We start from the raw sequence: 21,797 nt of genomic DNA, 5'->3' as shown, positions 1-21,797 counted from the left end.
ACCTTTCACAAGCTTTGAGTCCCCTTTAAAAAATAAAAATAAAGATTTCACTGTCAAAACAGGTTTGACCTGACAGATGAATTGAGTGAGAGATTTCAGAGATGAAGACAGGTCATTGCCCTTCAGCAGTCTTTCACATCTGGGCTGAAACTGAAAGACAGTACCATATTTAATCATTTGATTTTGTGAAAAAAAAAAGAAACATAAAAGTCATCTTTTGTCTCAGTCCCTTCCAAACATAAATAAAGATAAAATAAAATACTACTGTATCCTGATTTGTATATTTTCCATTTTTCCCCCCTATTTTTAAAGTATCTACTACTCTAACTTACATGTTTGGGCAGCTTATCTAATATTGTTAACACTAAGGACATCTTTAATATAAAATAGCTTTTTTATGTTTTAAAAAACACAGATATAGTGCTATAAAATTATAAAATAGCTATTTCTTTATTGTAACTATTATAAAAATGCCTAAGATGTTACAATATTCATGCATATAAAAGCCCTATTAATTACACTAAATATATGTAAAAATAATGCAATAAATTAATTTAATAAATTAATGATTTATTGACAACATAATCATCATGAGCTAACAGTAGATGCAATCGTTTTTCATATGTGGTCTTCTCTATTGGTTTTATAAACCATAAATGTTCCTCTTTATTAAAGTTTTCATTGAGGAAAATTATATGCTCTTAATGATCACTAATATAATTTCTGATTTGCCAGGATAAATAGAATCAGCTCAGCTTTTTTGACTGACAGGGCTCAAGTTTCTATTAAAAATGTATATGCATCCATTCAGCATGACACAAAAAATTCAACACAACACATTCCAACTCTGCCAGAAAGGAAGCAAAAGAAAACCTGAAACTGAGTATCAGATTGGTATATACAATTCTGCGTTTTCTCTACCATGACATTAACATTCAAAAACCAAATCGATCAAACAAAAAGTTCTATTGTGAGTTCATGGGTGAGTGGCCCTGGTTTAATTCCACTATTTTATAAAGAGTTTAAAGGAGTAGTGGAACCATAAATCCTTCTGGTAGAGACTCAGCATATTCCCCCACATTATCCAACCAGCTCACCTGGCTGCTTGAGCAAAGAAAATCCAAGAAATTGGTCTAACTTTTCAAAAGGGAGGACAAAATCACAGCAACTTTCCCAGGAACTTTCCAATGTAGATTATGGGAACCTGATCATCTCCACCAGTATATAGTTAGATGATCCTCCAGTGTTAATCAGCCAAGTGGCTTCTGTAAGATTTGCAAACCAGTATTTCCATGCCCCAGCATCAAACAGTTTCAGCAGACTTTAGCAGTCCATCATATCTTTCAATCTTTATAGATAATAGTAAAGATGATATTGTAAATAAAATGTTTTGTCTTTACATTCTAAAAACATATTAAACCTTTGGAGGAAAATAAGTACTTCAAGATATATAGAAATTTAGGAAAATTAAGAATGACAAAACTAGTTTTAGATGTATTTATGAAACACAAAGATTATATTCTTTACCTTCTAATAGCATCAGATACTTCTGGTATTTCAAGTCAAGTTGTGCTGTACAGTGGCACTAAGTGGTACTGTATAACTGCATTACTGTATATCTGCAGAACAGAGCCCATCTATATTATTTTTGAGATCTATAGAGATCCAGCTGTGCAGCATATACAGGAAAAAATTCTATATTAAAATCTTAGCATTAGAAGAGATTACCCATGTATTTAAACAGTATTTCTTTTACAGGTTGATTAAACTGGATTTAACATTGTCCTAAAGAAAATTCACAGTTCTACCTTATTCTGTCATCCCAAATGGTTGGGTATAGAGAGTAGTTCTGAGAAGGACAAGACTGAATAATATTAATTCCACAACATTTAACCTCAGAATTTATTTATATTGCCTTAAGTGATCACCTATATGTTATCTTGGGTTACCTTTTTCCATAAAAGTGTGGTTTTCATTTTTCAAGTGCTATTTTTGTATTTTAATGGCTATTCCTTGAGGTCTACTGGAAGGTTCCTGGTACTTTGCTTTGCTGACTAATGAAACATAAACAGAAAATGTCAAAATAGAGATTAAACAGTTTTGATATATTGGTAATTATGCCAAAATAATTTGTTTCCAATTGTATTTAGTGTAACCAGTATCAATGTTCTTATTTATCACATCCATAATCTTTTTTACTTCGATTTCTAAAGTTATTTTGGCTTTGCAAAAGTGAGAAATTAACTGCAGCTCTTATGCCTATATTCTCATATTTCAGTCACTGCAGGTAGCATGCATAGATCCCATTAAGAAATGTTAAACTATTTTTGGTAATTTTAAGAAAAAATAAATTATTCCATACAAAACTACAATTAGTTCTTTCAATTTCAAAGCAGAAGCCATTAACAACTTGTCATCACTCCTTTAAAAATGCAGGTAACATATAGGCTACCTTATATATATATACATAGCATTTTTACATGCTATTCAGTTGGACGGAGAACATAGCCAGTATGTTCCCAAATTGTCATTGCGGCCCTACTTACCACTAACTCCAGTAAAGGGTTATTCCCCTTCTGGGTTCCAGTTCCCTCTTCTGAAACTATTTCAGTCCTTACACAATAATAAACATCAGAACTAAACAGTATGCATCAGAATTGTAAACAATCCAGAATCCTTAGAACTTCCTTTTACTTTAAGAACAGACAGAATGTGGCACTCAGTGCCATGGTCCGGTTGACAAGGTGGTGTCAGGTATAGTTTGGACTCGATGATCTCAAAGGTCTCTTCCAACCTGATTGATTCTGTGACTCTGAGATCCTGCAAAGCTTGCTGTGACCAGATTTAGACTGGTTATTTGTTAGCAATGCAAGAATTGCATCAGGCCAAGGTTTAGATTTAATGTCCCAATGGATTACAAGTAGCCAAACTTGTGTAATATCAGTGCAGTGATATTTCTAATATTATGATAAACGCATATGGCGCTGTCATATATACTAGCAGAAAAAAAAGAGCGAAAAAAATGAGAAAAAGACAATTTTATAATCATATAATTATATTGATATAATTCCATTTTACAATTGATACAAAAATCCCATTGAAAGCAAATTGTAAACTAATTTAATAATGAAAATATGTCTTTATTTTTTATAATGTGATCTTTCACATTAAGAGAAATTTTAGAGAAAGTAGATATGAAGTTAACTATGATACAGAAAATAAAAGGATTGTAATAAAAACCTATAAAAATATTAAGTGAACCACAGATGGCACTCATCTTAATTCAGGAACAGAAGAATAACCAATAAAATTCCAACCTGATGGAAATAAATGTAACTTTTATTACATGACAACTACTTTCCATGTAGTTATTGCTGTTTAAAAAAACTAATATCTCAATAACATTTAAAGAACAATTAAGTTTATGCACAGATACATTAATGTATTAACTAAAAATTATGAGATAAATCCAGCATAGAAATCAAACTTTGATAACATTAAAGGAAAAATTCCTTTATAAGTAGTACAAAGATCCCTCCATGGTTACCCAGGTCTCCCCAGGTGAGAGAAAGGTAGGTCTCAGGTTCAGGTACTCTGTGGCCTTATCACTCTTCACTGAAGTGCACACTGTGGGTTTGAAACCAATTAATCTCAGAAAAGATTAAGAACTTTTTTTTTCTAGTTAAGGCCTTAGACAGCTAAATAGTTTATGCAAACATTTCTCTCTTCACTTTGAGCCTTTTCGTTGTGTTTTCTAAAACAGGAGAGTAGTCCAGATACCTGTACTCAAATGGTAATGGAACACAGACTCAGACAAAGTATTACGCCATGAATCTCCATTTCTCTGAGGTGACCATTTCTCCATGGTTCCATACCAGCACCTTACTCTAAGAAAATGTCAATATTTCCAATATACTCCTTTTATTAGTATATATACATATATATATATATATATATATATATATATATATATATACACTATATCTCTAGCTGGTTTATGCAACATTCCATGATGTGTCAGCTGTTATAAGTCCCATTATGCAAAGCCCAGAAATTTCTTTATATGTCCTTCTCCAGCAATGGTTGCACTGATTGCAATGGGTAGTCCTGCACTACAAACAAAAAAGGTAATTATAGTACAACTGTGATGAATACTGTCTAATCCATTTAATCAAGCCTACTCTGAATGGAAAGAAGATTCAGCCAGTAGAGTTAAGAAGGCAGATATTTCAGGAGAACAAACCAGCAAGAGGAGCAGGCTGGAGGCAGCAGCCTCTTCAGTGCCATTGCTACAGAAAGTTACTAATGCTCTGGCTTAGGTGTGAGCTACAGCTTCTAAGCCAGGTCCAGATGAGTTCACTGGCCATGTCCCAGCTCCGTGTCACCATATGACCCAGACACATGTAATCTGGAAAATACATGTGCACCTTGCCCTGGTTGCCTTATGAAAGGGGCCTGAGCAGGCTCGGTTTAGAGAACGCCCACCTGGCCAATGCACACAACGTAGCCACTATTTAGATGCAGTATCCCAAGTGTACCTCTTCAAAATTAGCAAAGAAGCTACAATAAGCAACTTTTAATTTAATTCCAATATGTGGGCTCCCAAATAGATTTGATTTCTTGATTTTCTTCTTAGTGTCTAAATCTCTGAGTTTATGCCAGAGGTCTTTCCTATAAATCCCATCTGTAGGAAATCAGGAGACCAAGAATCTAGAAACTTTGTAATCAGTGAATTTTACCCATGACTTCCTTGCAAGCTTAACAAGAAATTTAAAAGTGGAATAGTCTTTTCCTTTTGCCTGAAATATCCCCAATAAATTAAATAAATTTTTTTCATCTTCTACACATGAATATTAAATCACTTACTTTTCTAGTGCAGGTCAGAGAAGTAATAAATTCAACATAAGAAAACTAAGCACTATGAGAATTTGGTGATGAGGATAAATGCAAAAATAATATGAAAAATGCACTCAGTTATTTTCAGATTTAAAGCATATAGGTATATTTTCATAATTGTCTACATTTTACTTACTTAAAATGAAAATAATTAAATCCACATAATCTGAATTAAAATATAAATTACAACAAGATTCATTATGTTACCTAATGTTATGTTAGCTATTTTTAAAATACCTGAAACATACCCTAGCCACATCTTTAAAATGTATATTTAAAATTATTTTTTTAACTACCTCTCACCTTTTTTAACTTAGGTCCTCTGGAAATTGCATATAATAATCCTAAAAAGGAAACCATAAATAATTCAAATTGAAATTATAAGTAATTTCTGGAACACTGTCCTCTTTTAGTAATTGTAGAATAGATCAAGACTAGCCCAGAGGAGAAAGATGGGAGTGTTGTAGACAAAAACTCATCACAACCTGGCAGAGTGCCCTTGCCCAGAAGGCCAGCTGTGCTCTGGGCTGCATCCAGAGCAGTGTGGGCAGCAGCTGAGGGAGGGGATTCTGCCCCTCTGCTCTGCTCTGCTCTGCTCTGCTGAGACCCCACCTGCAGTGCTGCATCCAGCCCTGGGGTCCCCAGCACAGGAAGGACATGGAGCTGTTGGAGCGAGGCCAGAGGAGAGAGCTGATCACAGGGCTGGAGCACCTCCCGTGAGAAGATAGGCTGAGAGAATTGGGGCTGCTCAGCCTAGAGAGGAGAAGGCTTTGGGGAAACTTTAGATCACCTTCCAATACCTAAAGAGACTACAAGAGAGCTGGAGAGGGACTTTTCACAGGGTCAGTTGTGATAGAACAAGGGGGAATGGCCTTTAACTGAAGGAGTGTAGATTTACATAAGATATAAGGAGGAAATTCTTCACTGTGAAGGTAGTGAGGCACTGGAAAAGGGGGTCAAGAAAGGTTGTAGATTCTCCATTCAGACTGGAGAGGACTCTGAGTAACCTGGTCTAGTGGAAGATGTCCCTGCCCACGTCAGGGTCTTGGAACAAGATGACTTTTAGGGTGACTCCCAACTAAAACTGTTCTATGATTCTATGATTCTAATTTTATAATTTTGAATGACAAGGGTTACAATGAAGATCCATTCTCTTTTTTACTAATTTTAAATAAGTGTAATAATGCTAATAAAGTCTTCCTTCTGATGCCTAAAGAGGCTACCTAGAAGGGAGGCTAGATGGTGTTAAAGGAATATTTATTAAAAATAAATATTTATTATAGATATTTATTAAAAAGGCCTTAGAAGGATAAACCTTGGGCAGTACAAGAGCCTGGCTGAGGCTATGTTCAAGATGGATGACAGTCATGAATTTCCACGGTTTTTTTTAAGTTTTAGACCATTTATGTTTTGGGGTTAATTGTCCAATTACAGCTTCATGTTATGAAGCTCTCCTCAATTTGCTGTTGTTTACACTTTTTGGGCCTGAAGCTGCAGCAGTGTCCTTGGTTCTCAGGCTGGAAAGGATTGCTTTGTCTAACTGAACTTACTAACAGGCTATATGAAGCTCAGAGTTACACACTAATGCAGTACAAGATCTGAAAAATATGAAAGTGAAAACTTAAGGCATCACTTCCACCTACTGAAGAGATTCAACCAGGTGAAAGTATTTATAACATCATAAGGTATTATATTAACAAAGAACTTAAATTTTAGATGCACTTTAATAGTTTCCCTTCTATATGAGCTATTGCCCCCTGCAAATGGCATATACCAAATAGCTTCTAAGTGATTGGTTTATAAAATTAAAGAATATACCTTCAATTACAACCCTAAATCCTACTCATTTAAATGTGAGTTATACTTGAGAATTGTAAAGTTGATGCAGTTACTACAGGCAGCTGTACACATTTTGTCCCATTTTTTTCCATATACCATATTTTTTTAAGTAAATGTTCTCCCACAAAACAACCAGCATAATTTTACCCAAGTAGTGGCAATATAATACATGTCATCATTAAGAAAATATTGCCTTTTACAGTCAAATTTTGAAGAAATCATAAAAATTTCAATTAAATCAGCAGGGTGTCATCTGAAGTACCTAGACACTGCTGTGAAACATTTTCTTAAAGTATTTAGACACTAGCAAATGGTGTGAAACCATCAAGTCATTTGATTTAGAACTCTGAAAGACTTCCAGGTGGTAGTAATTTCTGCCTACCATAAGTCTTGTCCAAATTCACATTCCTTATGTACAAGTAAGAGGCTGAAGAGCTACAGAGCAAACCGCTTTGAATTACCATTATTTAATAATAATTATGTGAATTCATTTCAAAACTTATCAACTAGACATCAGTTTTAAAATGCACTCAAATGATACTTAACATAGTCAAATAGAATATTGTTATAATAAAAACCAAATTATTTATGCATTTGTTCTGAACCCAGAGGAAGAAAATTATCTTATGAACTGTTTTAAATCTAACTCTAAGCAATGTAAATCATAATGTTGTTTATTTATTCAAGTAAGCACTAACAAATAGGTAATTATATTTGTGCAGTTCATTTTTTATACCACAGGTATCTCTGTTTAATTTTTTTAGCTCTCATATTTTATGTGAAACTAATTTTTTGGAAAACTGTTCTAGGAAGAGCATACGATATTGTGTTAGTATCATGAATTGCTGATGGAGGTACATTAAGAAAGACTGGGAAGATTCATAGATAAATGAGCACCTAGGTGGTAATTTTTCAATGAATTCAAACAGTTCACAAATTTAGAAATTTATCTGTTAGATTATTCACTATTTGCAATATGGCCAATTGCAACATAGATAAAAGAGTACTGTAAAAACAAACTTGACTTTCCGAAGAAAAAGTATTAGGAGAGCTAAAAAGAATTATTACTCACAAATGGAAGGTTTAGTAGGCTGAACAAAAATGCCAAACCCATCAAATTAAAAATGCAATCAAACTATAAAGGTAAAACATATGCCAACCCATAAAGATATCTGCTCTCAGAAACTGTGAAAGCAGTTACAATATTGTGCCAAATCACACTATAGAAGCAATGACACCTCATGCAGTTAACAAAAACAATATTGCAAAAGGTAAAAGCATGTTGCTGTTCATAAAATAAAAATACTGCCTGAAGAAAGCCTTCAAACAGAAAGGTATTGGTACATCAGACTGTGAGTCCATCAGTACAGTATAATTGTTAGTCTTAATCTTTTCAGAAACTATTATAATAGACTATATCAACAGTAAATATAATATCCAAATTAAATGCTTTTGAAAAACAACTAGATAGCCCAGCTTGAAACCTCCTCTGTAATGACCTATAAAAACCACAATTAAGTGCAGCCCTGTCTGATCCAAGAAATCTGATGTCTTTATTAGATTAATTCCTATTTGACTGGTATCACATATTTTTCTTCTTTTGGACTCCCAAACTGGATCTCTCACCACTGGCAGTCCAATGCACAGTCTGTGAAAGTGGATCTTTCAGTCTGTCACCAAATCTAACTCCCATCACAAGTGTATGTGTAGATATCCAACATGGGTATGCAATATGACAGCAAGGATAAAGACCACAAGAAAACTTATAAAATAAGGAAGCTGAGTAAAATAACCATCAGATTAATTCTGACTAATAAAAAAGTCCAGATTCAATAAATAATGTAGCATGACAGGCAGAGAAGTTAATCACCGTGTCATAAGAAATGCTATGAACCGTGACTATTTAGATTGAATGGTGTCATTTGTAAGGATGCATCTAATCACAGAAGATCCATCTTCTTTCAGCTCTCAGAGCCATCAAACATTGAAGCCATGATATGAATGAGCTGAAATTTCAGCTCATTGAGTGTTGAAACCAGTTTATATAATAAAATTTATTTTAAAATCACTGTCTTCAAAGGTAGGGCAAGTTTCTGTTGATTCTAATGGTTGCATTGTGGGATTAAAGAGCTGAGGTATACTTTGTAAGGATTTGCAGTGCTTGCTTTAACTCCCAAGTTCTCTTTCAGTGTAGAGACTTGAAGGGAAACATGCGACAGAAACATGATGAAGCCTCTTGAAAGGCCGCATGTGTAAGCAAATTTCTCTTTTTCTCATTGTTTTGAAAACCATGCAGATTTCTAAAATACAGAATGGTACTCCAAGTTTGATCTTTCCATATCCAGCAAGTAACTATTGTACAACATGCTTCCTGTAAAATCATTTCTAGAAACTTCCTCCAGAACAAGGTCTTTTTGATCTACTCAACTGGAGGACTTGCAGTATCTGGAGTCCATCTATGGGAGACAAAAACACCACAATAATAGGCAAAGAGGATATTCAAAGTGCACAATGTTTGTTACAAGTTGTTCTGGCCCAGAAGATTCCTTAAAAAATTCCAGAAGTTGCCTACAATCACAAACATAGGTTTCAGATGCCTAATTACTGTGCCTAGTGCACTTTCATACCTGTGGAATCTGAGCCACAGAAGTGGTGAGCTGCATGACTTCTGGAGCCTTGTGCCACTCTGGAGCAGCAGCTGGAAGTCAGGTAGCATAAACCAGAGGATTTCAATCAGCAGGGGATGTCTATAAAAATCTCATCTCAGATGTCTCTACTGTCAGCAATAACAAACTGTTCTGATAAAATATTCAAGATGTGGAAAGATCTCTCCGTAGCGAAGAAATAAATAGAAAAGTTTTACACAACAGAAAACACAGGAAAACAGCTTGATTCAGCCAGCTGGCTGAGGGGAACTGGAATCTTTTATAGTAGCATTAACCCCAAGAACCGAAAAATGCTTTGGGAGTGTTCAAACACCATTCTCCAATGCCTGTGTACAAGAAAATTATGACAAGAAAAGTGGAGGTACTAAAACTGCTTCCATCTAAGAGGGAATGGTGGATGGCTGACAAAAGGCACCTTGAGGAAATGTCTTAGCTTGACCAAAAACTCAACATAAGCCACAGAAAATATCACTGTGACCCAGCTGTAATGTTAAAAAATAAATGATGGGAGCTGAGATGCTTCTTTTTTACACAACATGTGTAAGATATAGAAGAGATGAAGAAGAAATATGTCTCCACAGCTAAAAGCTCCAAAAATTTCACTTATGTACTTTCTCTCAAAAGAGGAATAAATTGTCTGAGACATAAAGAAGTTAGTGTAGCACAAGCATTGGTAGTTTCTTCAATGTTTCAAAAAACTGTGGTTAAAAAAGGTTGCAAAAATCAGGTTCCTAACTAAAGAATTAATTTAACAGGCAAGCCAACTCAGTCTATAAGGCCTTCAATGGCAGGTTCTGTGGAAAGCAAGAGAGAGGGGGCACCATATTTAAAGAATAAAACATGCTGAAATTGTAAGAGTCTCTGCAAATGGGAAGGTAAAATTTTCTTTGGTAATGTACTGGTTTTCATTTTGTAAATCTGAACTCTTGAACTCCTGAATTACTGTTATCAATATGAAAGTAAAAAACCTAATAAATTCTCAAGAAACACAGGCCTTGAGAGATATATGGCAAAATAGAGTAACAAATTTCAGTGTAATTTTTTTTTTTTTTTATTTGTAGCTTTCAGGAACATTGCTCCTGCCAGAAAAACACTTTCAACATATGAATAGATCTGAGCAAAATAGTTGCTTAGAAAGACTGAGAAATAATCATTAAGTCATGTTGAAGTTAGAATAAGTGAGAATAACATTTTTTTGTCCTCCCTTCAAGATTTTTTGTATTTTAAAGGCTTTCCCAAAGAAAGCCTTATCAGAATCTTTACACTTTCTAAAGTGTAAAGATTCTTATAATTTAATAATTAGAGGAAGGATGCTAAACATAAAGGAAAAGACATTTTATTATCTCTGACTTAAATTGAAGATTTCACAAAATAAATAAAGTTCCATTAACATCCTGGGAAATTAAGAGATTTGTCTAAATGGGTAGAACCCTTCTTTTTCATTTTACTTTATTTCTCTGGTGATACACTATAAGCTCACCAAGTGGTTTACTCTACTTTTTGTTTACAAACTGAACAAGATCAAAACCAAACAATAACAAGGAATAACAACTGATTCAAGGAGAAATCTGTCTAAATTTAAATCATCTGTCTATTCAAACATGATTTTAAATTTCAACAGTTCATTTTAAATCCTAGTGTATTTCATCAAATTTTAAAACTCATTAAAAAAATGTGGGGTCATATCCTTAGTGCCTGTCTGACATAACAGATGAGTCAACAGTGAAATACATTGTCCTCCAGTCCTCAGCTGCACTCTTTTTGTGTTATTCAACAAAGTGATCATGATTCCAAACAGAAGCAAGGTAAGTTCATCAAAACAGTTAGCAAGACAATAATTTAGTGCATTGCAGTCCATTTTAGATGTCATGTCCAGCTCTGGGCTCCTCAGTCCAACAGAGGTGTGGGTTTACTGCAGCAAAGCCCCAAAGACGAGGAAGGCCTTGGAGCACATCCTGGATTAGGAGGAGAAGCCAGGATAATTGCTGCGTGGGGAGGTGGGATAGCTCAGGGGGATCTTACCTTTATAATGTGTATAAATTCCTGACAGACTGAGTAAATAGACTCTTTGCAGTAGTGTCTGGCTACAGGACAATGGGTACAAACTGAAAGATGGGAAATTTCACTAAAGCATAAGAAAAAACCTTTTTTACAATGAGGTTGGTCACCTCTGGTACTGGCTGCCCAGAGAGATTGTAACATCTTCATGCTCAGAGATATTCAGGACCTACCTGGGTATGGTGCTGGGCAACCTGCTCTTGCTGACCTGCCTGTGAGCAGGCATTTGGATGACTCCCATAAGTGCCCTCAATTTTTAACAATTCTGATTTTATGTGATTTTGTATCAATGACAGATTCTCAAAACTCATTTATTCTCCTTTCTTTCCCTTTCAACACACACTGTTCTCCCAAATACAGATTAAGCTAAATCATTAGAAAAGTACTTAGATTTTTTTTTTGATACTACAATCTCTTTTCCAAAAGATGTGTTTTCTAATTAAAAAAAAAAAAAAATTATGATAAGTCACCTTCCTCAGAACCTAGCATTACATGTCCATTTTCCTTGAAACTCTTCTTCCTATTACTTCCTTCTGACAATTACTTCCTATTACTTCCCTGAAACTCCTCTTCTTCCCACAAGTGTAAGTTTCTTTTGGACCTTTTGAAGATTATCCATAACTCACAACCCATTCAAATATTAAAATACTTCCTTCCTTCTCCTACATCACTAATGACACTAATTTTAATACCTAATTTTCAGTCATTTTTCATTAATTTTCATTCATTAAATCTTTTCTCTTTTTTGATATTGAAGGTCAACTGAGAAGAACAAATGTAAAAAGTAACTGAGTCCAGGACTTTGAAAGCAGATTTCCTTGTCTTGTGATATGAAGGTTTTGAAACAAAAAAACCACAGTATTTATAAATTAACAGCTGAAAAATATATTTTTTTAAAAGAGATTTGGTAATCTAGGCTTAAGTCGGCCATTTCACTCTGATAATGCTGCAAGCCTGCTCTAAATTGCTTTAGAAAGTGATCTTCTGTGATCTTCCATGGCAAAGTAACTTCTAATAAATTGTGTATGCATATCAAAAAGAAAGCTGAAGCATCTTCTGTGTAACATAAGGAATCTACCTCTATTTAGATGTCATAAAAGTAATTAATAATTTACCAATTTTCTGTACTATTGGGATCTAAATGCTTTATATTGAACAGATCTCTTCCCTCCTTTTCTTCTTTTTTTTTTAATATGGAATATTATGATGTAGTTTGTTGTTCTAAGATCAAGAAGATATATTTTAATGATCTGTTTATCTTGCAAATTGCAAAATATAACTTTCTGTGTAGGTAAATACTATGTCAAGAAAAACCCTTTCCAAGAACATGTGTTCTTTTTTTCTTCTTTTTCCTTTTTTTTTTTTTTTTCTTTTTCAATAAATAAATAAAACTGCCTGGGCCAAGTCCTAGCACTCCTACCACAGCGTGTCAAGTTCCAGCCAAGAGCAAATATTTATGTCTGCATGCCACATTAAAACATCTTGAAGCAATAAAGCTGCATTCAGAAGACGTTTGGAGCCATCTAGTGGAACTGAGTCAGGTAAAACCTGAGCACCGTGGACATGAAATGCAATCAGTTTGGCAGAAAAAGGAGAGACATGGTTCATTTTTAGCAGTTTTTATTCCTCAAATACATTATGAAACTTGACACAACTGTTGTTATTCAAGTTTAAGAAAAAAATAGCTTTAAAAAGAACTTGACAATTAACATAAAAATTCAAACTTGCAATATGCTCTGAGGGTTGATTTCAAAACATCATCCCCAGAAATATATAAATCCAGAGAAACTAGGAAAGTTTCCTGTAGCATGGCAGCTACAGGAATTAACTAAAATACCTAAATTATTCCTTTCTCTTCAAATTCTATTATTTAATTTTCTAGTGGTAGATATACATTGGTCAAGAATTATTCAATTTAATAATTACACACTTCCTTTTCTTGAAGAAGCAATTCACATCATATGTCAGACATATTCTTCAATTTATACTTTTTAAATTGGCTCTTGATTTTAACATTGGAATCATGTGTGATTGCTTGATTACAGAAATGTCAAATCTTTCAACATTAGCCTCATGATAAAATTTCCTGCATCACATCTGCACTCAGAGAATTACCTCAGCTTTGTATTTATTTCTGTGTACACTTTAAACATTACTTGCTTTAGTACACAAACCTTTCTATCGAATTTATCATGATTATTTCAGCTGTCTCATCAATAGGGTTTCAGATAAGATCATACCATTTTTGGGAGTTATCAATGTTCCCATATGCAGAGAGAATACACTCCATCATCAGTATTGTCTTCAATGGTAGAACAAATGCTGCCATTTTCACAGTCCAAGTCCATTGTTTTTCAGCTAATGATGAGAACATATCTGGTCTTCTTTCACATAATAGACAAGTTTTTAGGTGGAGATAATAGAATAGATCATTAAAACCACATTAGTTATAGAATGACACTGCAAAATCTGCAGAGATTTTTGATCTCTCTGTATTTGTAACTTGCTTGAGTTAACTAAATTTACACAATTGTCACAACAATGGTTTGAATTATTAGGAGGTAAGTTGAAATCAAATTAGATACTAGATAAGCAAATTTATAAACTTCTACTAATAGTCTTTTCTGTGGTTATATCATTTTGAATGCTCATCACTTTAAATACTAGTTTCTCCATTAAATAAGTCTTAACATTTAAGATGTTAAGACTGGAAAACAATATATTTTCTTCTTCAAAATTCTCCTATTCTTGTACAGTTGAACTCTGTCTCCAAAGAAGGTGGCTTTTCTTGAATTTTATACACATTACTTGAGTAAAGGACCTGCTGTTAAGGGCCATAGTCATAATACACCCCTTTGTACACCCAGGCAGAGTGACAAAAGACATGTGGAAGATAAATATTAATTCTTTTTCTGTTTTATTGTTAGAATAATATTATCATATATAAAAACATGACATTATATCAGACAGAAATGTATAGGAAATTAGGTTTCATTAGCAGTTCACAGAATTAATTTCTCAAATTGCCAATTTGTAACATTGTTGTTTTAGAAAACTCTGTGGTGCTTTGTGATTATGAGATTATTTTTTCTAAATAACTGTTGGATTAAGGGTCCTTTCATGTTATCTATGATTTTTAAATATTGTATTCTAGAAATTTTCTTAATATTATATAATGGTTTTTCTTTAAATTTCACTAATATACTATAACTATGCATTGCAGTATATCATCACATTCTCAATTTATTTCCTTCCTTAAAAATACTTTGGAAAAATTAAATCTGTCATACCATACTAATTTAACTTTAATTCACAGTATCAAAATCAAAAAATTGACCATTCCAAATCCTGCCTGGTTAACCAGAGTTTCACTACAAACATTCAGAACTGAGACATTTGGAAATTTTTATATGTTAAAGTAGAAAACTTAAACTCAAGTAAACAATCTGATTTATAACATATTTACTTGATATTATGTGACTTATTACAGATAAATTGCCATCTGGAAGACCCACAGAAAGTACTGTGAATTATTGATTTAATCTGCAGAAAAAATAAATCATACATCATTAGCTGATGCAAGATGTTTAAAATATTTTCTTCTCAAAAGCATTCCTTAAATATAAACACTAGTCCCACAGTCAAATACTATCTTTGTTCAGTGCAATATGTTACACGTCAGTGTTTTGGAAAATCTGTCATACTTGAGGAATTCCAAGGCTTTCACTGTTACATGTCTTCTATCCTCAAAAACCTGTGTCATATTCTTTCACCATTTGTCCAAAAGACTTTTCTGTTTGGAACTGGCTGCCACAATTTAATCAACCAGAGAACTCACTGTCAAGTGGCCTGATACACTCTCTCCCCTGAGAAAATAAGCTGCCATCACAGCTTTTCCACTATCTACTAAGCCAAGAAGTGAAAAATTGAGGCTTGGAATTAAAAAGGATTTCCAACACAGAAGTTCAAACCAGGAGAAAAAAGCTATTAAATATTCATAGTGATAGTCAAGTAACTCTAAAACCTGCTTTCCTAACCTACTAAAAAGACATTGTAGGTGCCATTTTGCTTTAATTTATGCTATATAAAGCTCTGGTATCATTAATGATACTGCAGCAATTGTAAACCTCTATGCAACTTCAATCTGTTCATTCAAATAATTTTGTCTATCGATGAAGACCCAGTAGAAACAAAGATAAACTGCTAATGTAATGGCAAAGGTAGGAAAGCATAAGTTTTTCCAGCATAAAATCTGTCCTTAGATGCAAAAGCTGAAGTGTTACATGAGAAAAAATGTGAATAATCAGTGAGACTGGGTTCTATACTGGTGGGATTCTATCAGTAAATGTGTAAGGCAAGGAATTTGTTAGACATAAAAATCTGTGTTCTCTCTTTCACATGTTCTTTAGCCTGGAGTCAATCTCACTATTTTGTATCTATACAAATAGCCAGGGACAGGATGCCACAAAGCACAGTATTCTTTGTTAATATCCATGCCTAAACACTCTTCAAAGGATATTCAATTGTCCTCATTGGAACTGTGAACCTCAAAACAAGGACTTCGTTGGAAGGGATGCTGAATGGCATTCACCTGAAGTGTGTCAGGGACTGCACTAACAGATTGGAGATTTCATCCTACCCCTTGCAGGCTTAGGACCCTGCCTTGGCCCTGTTCTATACAGTATTAAGGTGCACACTAGGTGCTGTTATAGTTCTAAATGTTAATTGGTTGGCAATTATGTAACTTAGGTTTACATTTTAATCCTTTAATTCGCATTATAGATACACTTCTTATAGTTTTAAAGGATATTTGTGGAGTAGAACAAATGGAAAAACACTACAATGTACGACAAAATCCTAGTCCATCAAAATATCCACACACAATTTGCTACATTTACACTACTGAACAAAGAGTGGCAATACCTATTTCCCAGACCCTAAATCACATAGCATCATCTTCTAATCCATAAAATTTAGTTCAGTGAGTCTTCAAAATAAAGTTCATGCCTATTGAAATGGTGTTTGGTCCATCCTAATATCTAGGCTGGGAACTAGGGTGTGAGCTGGTGCAAGCCAAAAGCATGTCCCAGTACAGATACTTGAGTTCTGGTATCCCAACATATTATCCTAGAATGAGACAGTTTAATGTACTGATAAAGATGCAGCCAGAGGCAAACAGACTATGGCACTGTGTATTATAGCTATTACCTAGAGGTCTCTTTCTGACCATATTCCTGTACCATTTCAATGGAAGACAAAGTACAAGGAGAGGAGATGATAAACACCAAGGTTGCATAATGACATCTGGACAAGACACAGCTGGAGTAGCCACCTCAGCCTGAGAACTGAGGTTTTCTCAGGTACTTCAGTCATCCACTCCATAATCACTTAGATCTGGTCTTCCTGCCTTTCAGTCTGTTTCCATGAACAAACAGAATTTGGCTCTAAATAAAACTCAATAGAGAGAAAAGAATAAAATAAATTTTGATATATTTCCAAACTGATATTTTGTAAATCCTCCCTATTCACAAAGCACTCTTATAAGGTACGTCACAAGCAGCTATACAAAAAGACATGCTACTGTTCAAATTAGACCCAAATGTTTGTGTCATTAAAATAGCTTTTATAATTCAGGTGTGAGAATATAAACTTGCTGTTGTTTTTTTATTCACAGTAATTAAAAATGTTAATTTAAATAACAAATTCAATTTAAATAAATTCAAAGTCTTTTTGAAAAAGGTTTTGCTGTCTGAAGAGGGTGATCCACGGAGATATTATGTGTATAACAGAAGACAATATTATGGCATTTTACAAATGTGTAGTTTAGTCATTTATACAAAGTAGGTATCAAAGGAACAACATAAGTTCCAAGATTTATATTTCTTATTTATAGAAGAAATTGGGTGAGATTAACTTCATTTATTAACCTTAAGGTTAACTTACTTCATTTATTTATTTATTTATTTATTCTCAGTAAGAATGGCAGAGTTTCAGTAAATTCACAAGTCTAGCCCAATTCATTTTCACAATATTTTTTTATCAAAGAAATGACAGAGGATGAAAATACTTCAAAGTTATATTTTGAACCAAAATCCAGTTATAATTCAAAATGTAGAAATTTATCAAAGGCCTTTCCCTTTTAACCATTATGAATTCAATCCTGTTTGCCTTCAGTGCCATATGGGAAAATTAGAAGATCCTATTCAGAATGATAATGGCAACTTTTGACTTTCAACGCTGGACTCAAAATCATGTATTCAGTGAGATGGGGATACCCATATCCGGTCGTTTGGACTCTGCCTTCTCTTTAGAGAGAGAAGACAGAACAAAGAACAGATTAGAGTCATTGTACATAGGTTGGCTTTGATGATGCCAAAGGTCTTTTCCAACCTGGTTAATTCTGTGATGTATAAAACAGATTTACTCTGCATGTGCACACAGTACTCAGGGCTTTCTGCATTCTTAAAATAGTCCACCATTTGGATTGCTTAAATTCCCACTTGAACCACTTTGGTTATACTTGTAGGATATAAATGGGACTTCAGTAGTACCAGTGTTCCATATTGGCTGTTATGACCCTCTCTGTAACAAGCTATTATAATGATAAATACAGCAGAGATGTCACAATGCAAATTGCCAAAAATTACTATGAAAGGATATATAGTTTAACATTGCATTATCTGTATCAATACTGTCATAAAAATTCCCTGTAATCCATACTAGATGAATTACACATAACTAACAACTGTTTGAAAAATAAACAGTTTGAAAAATGGGCTATTATTCTGTGTGATGAAGTCATATAGTTTTAGGTTTATGAGTTAGAGTACTTACATTCTAATTTTGAATGTTTCTTATCCTCTGTAGCAGTTTAAATCCAAATAAGCTAACTTAACACCTATGTGATTTGGTCAGTCTCTGACTCCGCATAAGCCAAATAATGAGAATATCTTACTTATCTGGCATCAGTTTCAGCTGGGATGAAATCCATGCAAGATCAGATAAGAAAGAACAACTCTTTTTGCAGTGTGGGTGGTCAAACATTGGCTGGTTGCCCAGACAGATTGCAGTCTCCATCCATTGGATATATATAGAACCTAAATGGACAGGGCACTGAGCAACCTGCTTTAGCTGTCCCCTCAGTCAGTAGGGGTTTGGACTGGATGACCCCCAGAGGTCACCTCCAATCTCAACAATGTCATGATGCTGTGATTAATCACTAAATGTTATCTATAGTTTATACTGCCTGAACTTCTGCTTTTACACTCTACAGCAAAGAATGTAAGAGAGTAATAATTACTCTTAATTTCTGAAAATATTTATTGGCAGTCAACTGATGTTTAAATAGTTGCACCGTAAGGACAAAGGAAAGTTAGGACAGAGTAACATTATCTTTGTAGCCAAAATTTTTCATTATAAATCTCAGGTAAATTGATATTATTATCATATCATACTCTTCCCTGAAATAGCACACATTAACAGTTAAACATAAATTATACAAGCATAAAGTAATGAATGGGTATTTTTTTCATAGTAATTTAAACAGGCAGTATTCATAATTAAACACTTACTATCATTTCTTTCTTTTTTCCCCTCAGGCTTTTTAATTCCTATTTCAATGTAACTGTAGAGGAAAAAAAGACACAGTAGATAAAGTATGTTCATTTGTATTCAAATTAAATAGACAATCTAAAAATACTTTGGCCTCACTTTGAAATCTTTGTCTAAGAGTTGAGAGAAAAAAAAAAGGACATGGATAACATCACTTCAACTTACCAGAACTAAATGTAACACATTGTCACCACCTCAGAATCTAAAATCCCATCAGGCACAAGCCTCCACAGATTTGGAGACTTTAAGCCACTTCCAAAGGGCTGCTCAGAAACCCCACTCTGCCACAAATTGCCTGCAGACAGCCAGCAAGAGCTACAAGGCACGAGTAACAGCAGGAAACAGCAGCACGCACAGAGGTCCTGAGGCAGGAGGCAGGATGGGCTCTGCCAGCTCCCTGCCCTGAGCCTCAGCTCTCCCTGCTGAGCATCTCCTGGTGCAGCGCCGCCCGCCTCCAGCACAGCAGCACCATGACCAACACACTTGTACTAAATCACTGTGGTTTAAATTCTAGTCTACAGACATTTTCCTGATGTCTACTCTGATACATTGCATTTATGTGTATATGTAAGTATACAGAGTGGGAGTTTCATGGCCAGATTTATTCAGATCCGGAAGAGATTTCTGTAAATGGTCAATTAAAATATGGTTTTTGAAAAAGGTTTTGCCATCTGAAGAGGGTGGTCCAGGTAGATATTATGTATATAACAGAAGACAAGCACCATTATATATATACCAGATTTTATTTCTGCGGTATTCTTTTTCAATGAAATCTGACCAAAATTTCTGTGCAATCTAAGCAACAACTCACACTGGATATCTAAACTACTCAAACTTATTTTACTCAAGTTGAGATCTGCCAGCTAGATAATCCTGTTCATGAAAAAAAATGCCTTAACTTCACAGGGAAATAATTGATTGTATACAAATGTGGCTTATTGGTTATCAGAATTTTAATTCAAATTACTGAATTCTATTTTGCAGCAGTCAATTAGGTCTATCACTGCTCAAAAAAAAAAAAAAAAAAAAAAAGGAAAAAAAGGAGAAAAGGCCACTCAATGTTCTTGTTGCTCCAGTTTCCCTAAGGCAGTAGCAGCAAAGCATGCCTGAAGATTATGAGGCTCTTGACTATTTCTGCTGTACTCTGAGGTTCTTCAGAGCAACAGGAAAACCGAATAAATCTTACTGTTTTGACTTGCTTGACAAAACAGAGACCTAACCAAGTCTCTAAATTTGGGAAGATTATTCATTATTTGCACAGAATTTCAGCATAAAAATCCTAAAAGCTCTTGCTAGAATTCACTGCCTGCTGTGAGCACCATTACTCTCACTGGTGAAAAAATCACAGTTTTATCTTGCTGCTACTGACAGCCCTGTTGTTGCCTTCTCAGAGCAGGAGCAGCTGAACTGTGTTACAGCACCCCACATGAGAACAGACAGTTCTAAGATCAGCTCTGAAAAGCTTTGCAGGGTGATAAATTAATTACTGCATTAAAGAAAGAAAAAAACCCTTTGATCGTCACTATTTCCCAGAGGAGCAACTTGGCTGAATGAAACTTAGGTGTCTTCTCAAGCAGGCAATTTGCCTTTTCAGTGTAACACATGGTAAGGAAGAGTATTTCCATTCCTTCTCCTCCTCCTCTTCCCTCTCCTTTTTGCATTTTCATCCAGATTTCAGTTGTTCCACAGTAATTCAAAATGACAAAACCCTGGCAATACTTAGGCAGTTTATAAACTCAGGGGCCAGGGCAGCCCATCAACAGAGACAGCTTAACTGGTCAAAGAAAGAGCATTCCTGGCAGGTTTCATGAAGGTTTTCTCCCCTCCCTCATCCCAAACCCTGATGGCCCTTTATGAGCCCAGCAAGCCCAGGGTGGGCACCAGACAGCCCCATCCCTCCAAGGTTCAGCTGAGGCAGCCAGGAGCAGACAGTGCCTTCCTGCCTCCTGCTGCCCATCCCACCTGCTCTGCCCAAGGAGTTGGACGTGCTGGGGGACTGGCAGGTGTGCTCTGCACACAGGGGCAGACCCACAAAGGTGGGGTTAATTGTTGAACATGTCAAATGTCCTGAATAGCAGCAGGTTTTGGGGTGGATGTTACAGAGCACTTTGCAGTGAACAGAAAAAGGTTGATAAGACATCCCTGAAACACAAGGCTTTTGTTTCTCTGCGTGAGTCATTCCTTTTCTCTAACAGATGCTGAAGTGCCTGTGGAGTACTGAGGAGGGCAGCCAGCTTCTTGGAGCAGCAGAGACAGTGAAGATCCAACAGTTCAGCTGGGGATTGTGTGGAGATGCCTTTCCCTTCGCTTTCGTCATGACTTTAAAATGTCACTCATTATGAGCTTCTTATTTTAACTAGATTTCCTCAACAGTTTTACTCCTTTCCAATAGAACAACCAGCACAGAAAGGGGTGCTAAGGACCAAAAGTCCTTACATGAAAGACAATATCTAAAAAGTGTCATTTGGACTAGTAAAACAAACTTTTGTCCTGCTTGTCCTTAAGCAAACAAAAATGCTATTCTTATTTTATAATCAGTGAAGAATAATATAATTAAATAGAAACACAAAAAACAGAAATGCAATAAATCAAAATAAATATTTCTAATTATAGTATTACTCACTGCATCACAGGCCCAAACAGTAGCATGAACCAGAAAGGAACAGAAGAACAGCTATGAAAACCAGGTCTTTTCTATAATGAGATACTAAATATCTGTGTTTATTG

General features: G+C 34.9%; 1 long non-coding RNA gene across 1 annotated transcript in view; it reads left to right on the top strand.

Annotated features, from left to right (window-relative positions):
- LOC144246013 (uncharacterized) overlaps positions 1-21,298 on the top strand; it is a 44,862-nt gene extending 23,564 nt beyond the window's left edge. The window contains exons 2-3 of the long non-coding RNA XR_013339615.1: positions 8,925-8,987; positions 21,266-21,298. This is a non-coding gene — a long non-coding RNA (uncharacterized LOC144246013). The remainder of the gene's footprint in view (positions 1-8,924; positions 8,988-21,265) is intronic.
- The last annotated feature ends 499 nt before the right edge of the window (positions 21,299-21,797 follow it).

Source organism: Lonchura striata, chromosome 3 (assembly GCF_046129695.1).
Source record: "Lonchura striata isolate bLonStr1 chromosome 3, bLonStr1.mat, whole genome shotgun sequence".
NCBI lineage: Eukaryota > Metazoa > Chordata > Aves > Passeriformes > Estrildidae > Lonchura > Lonchura striata.
Note: the sequence above shows the minus strand (reverse complement) of the source record. Positions and strands in the feature narration are given on the sequence as shown.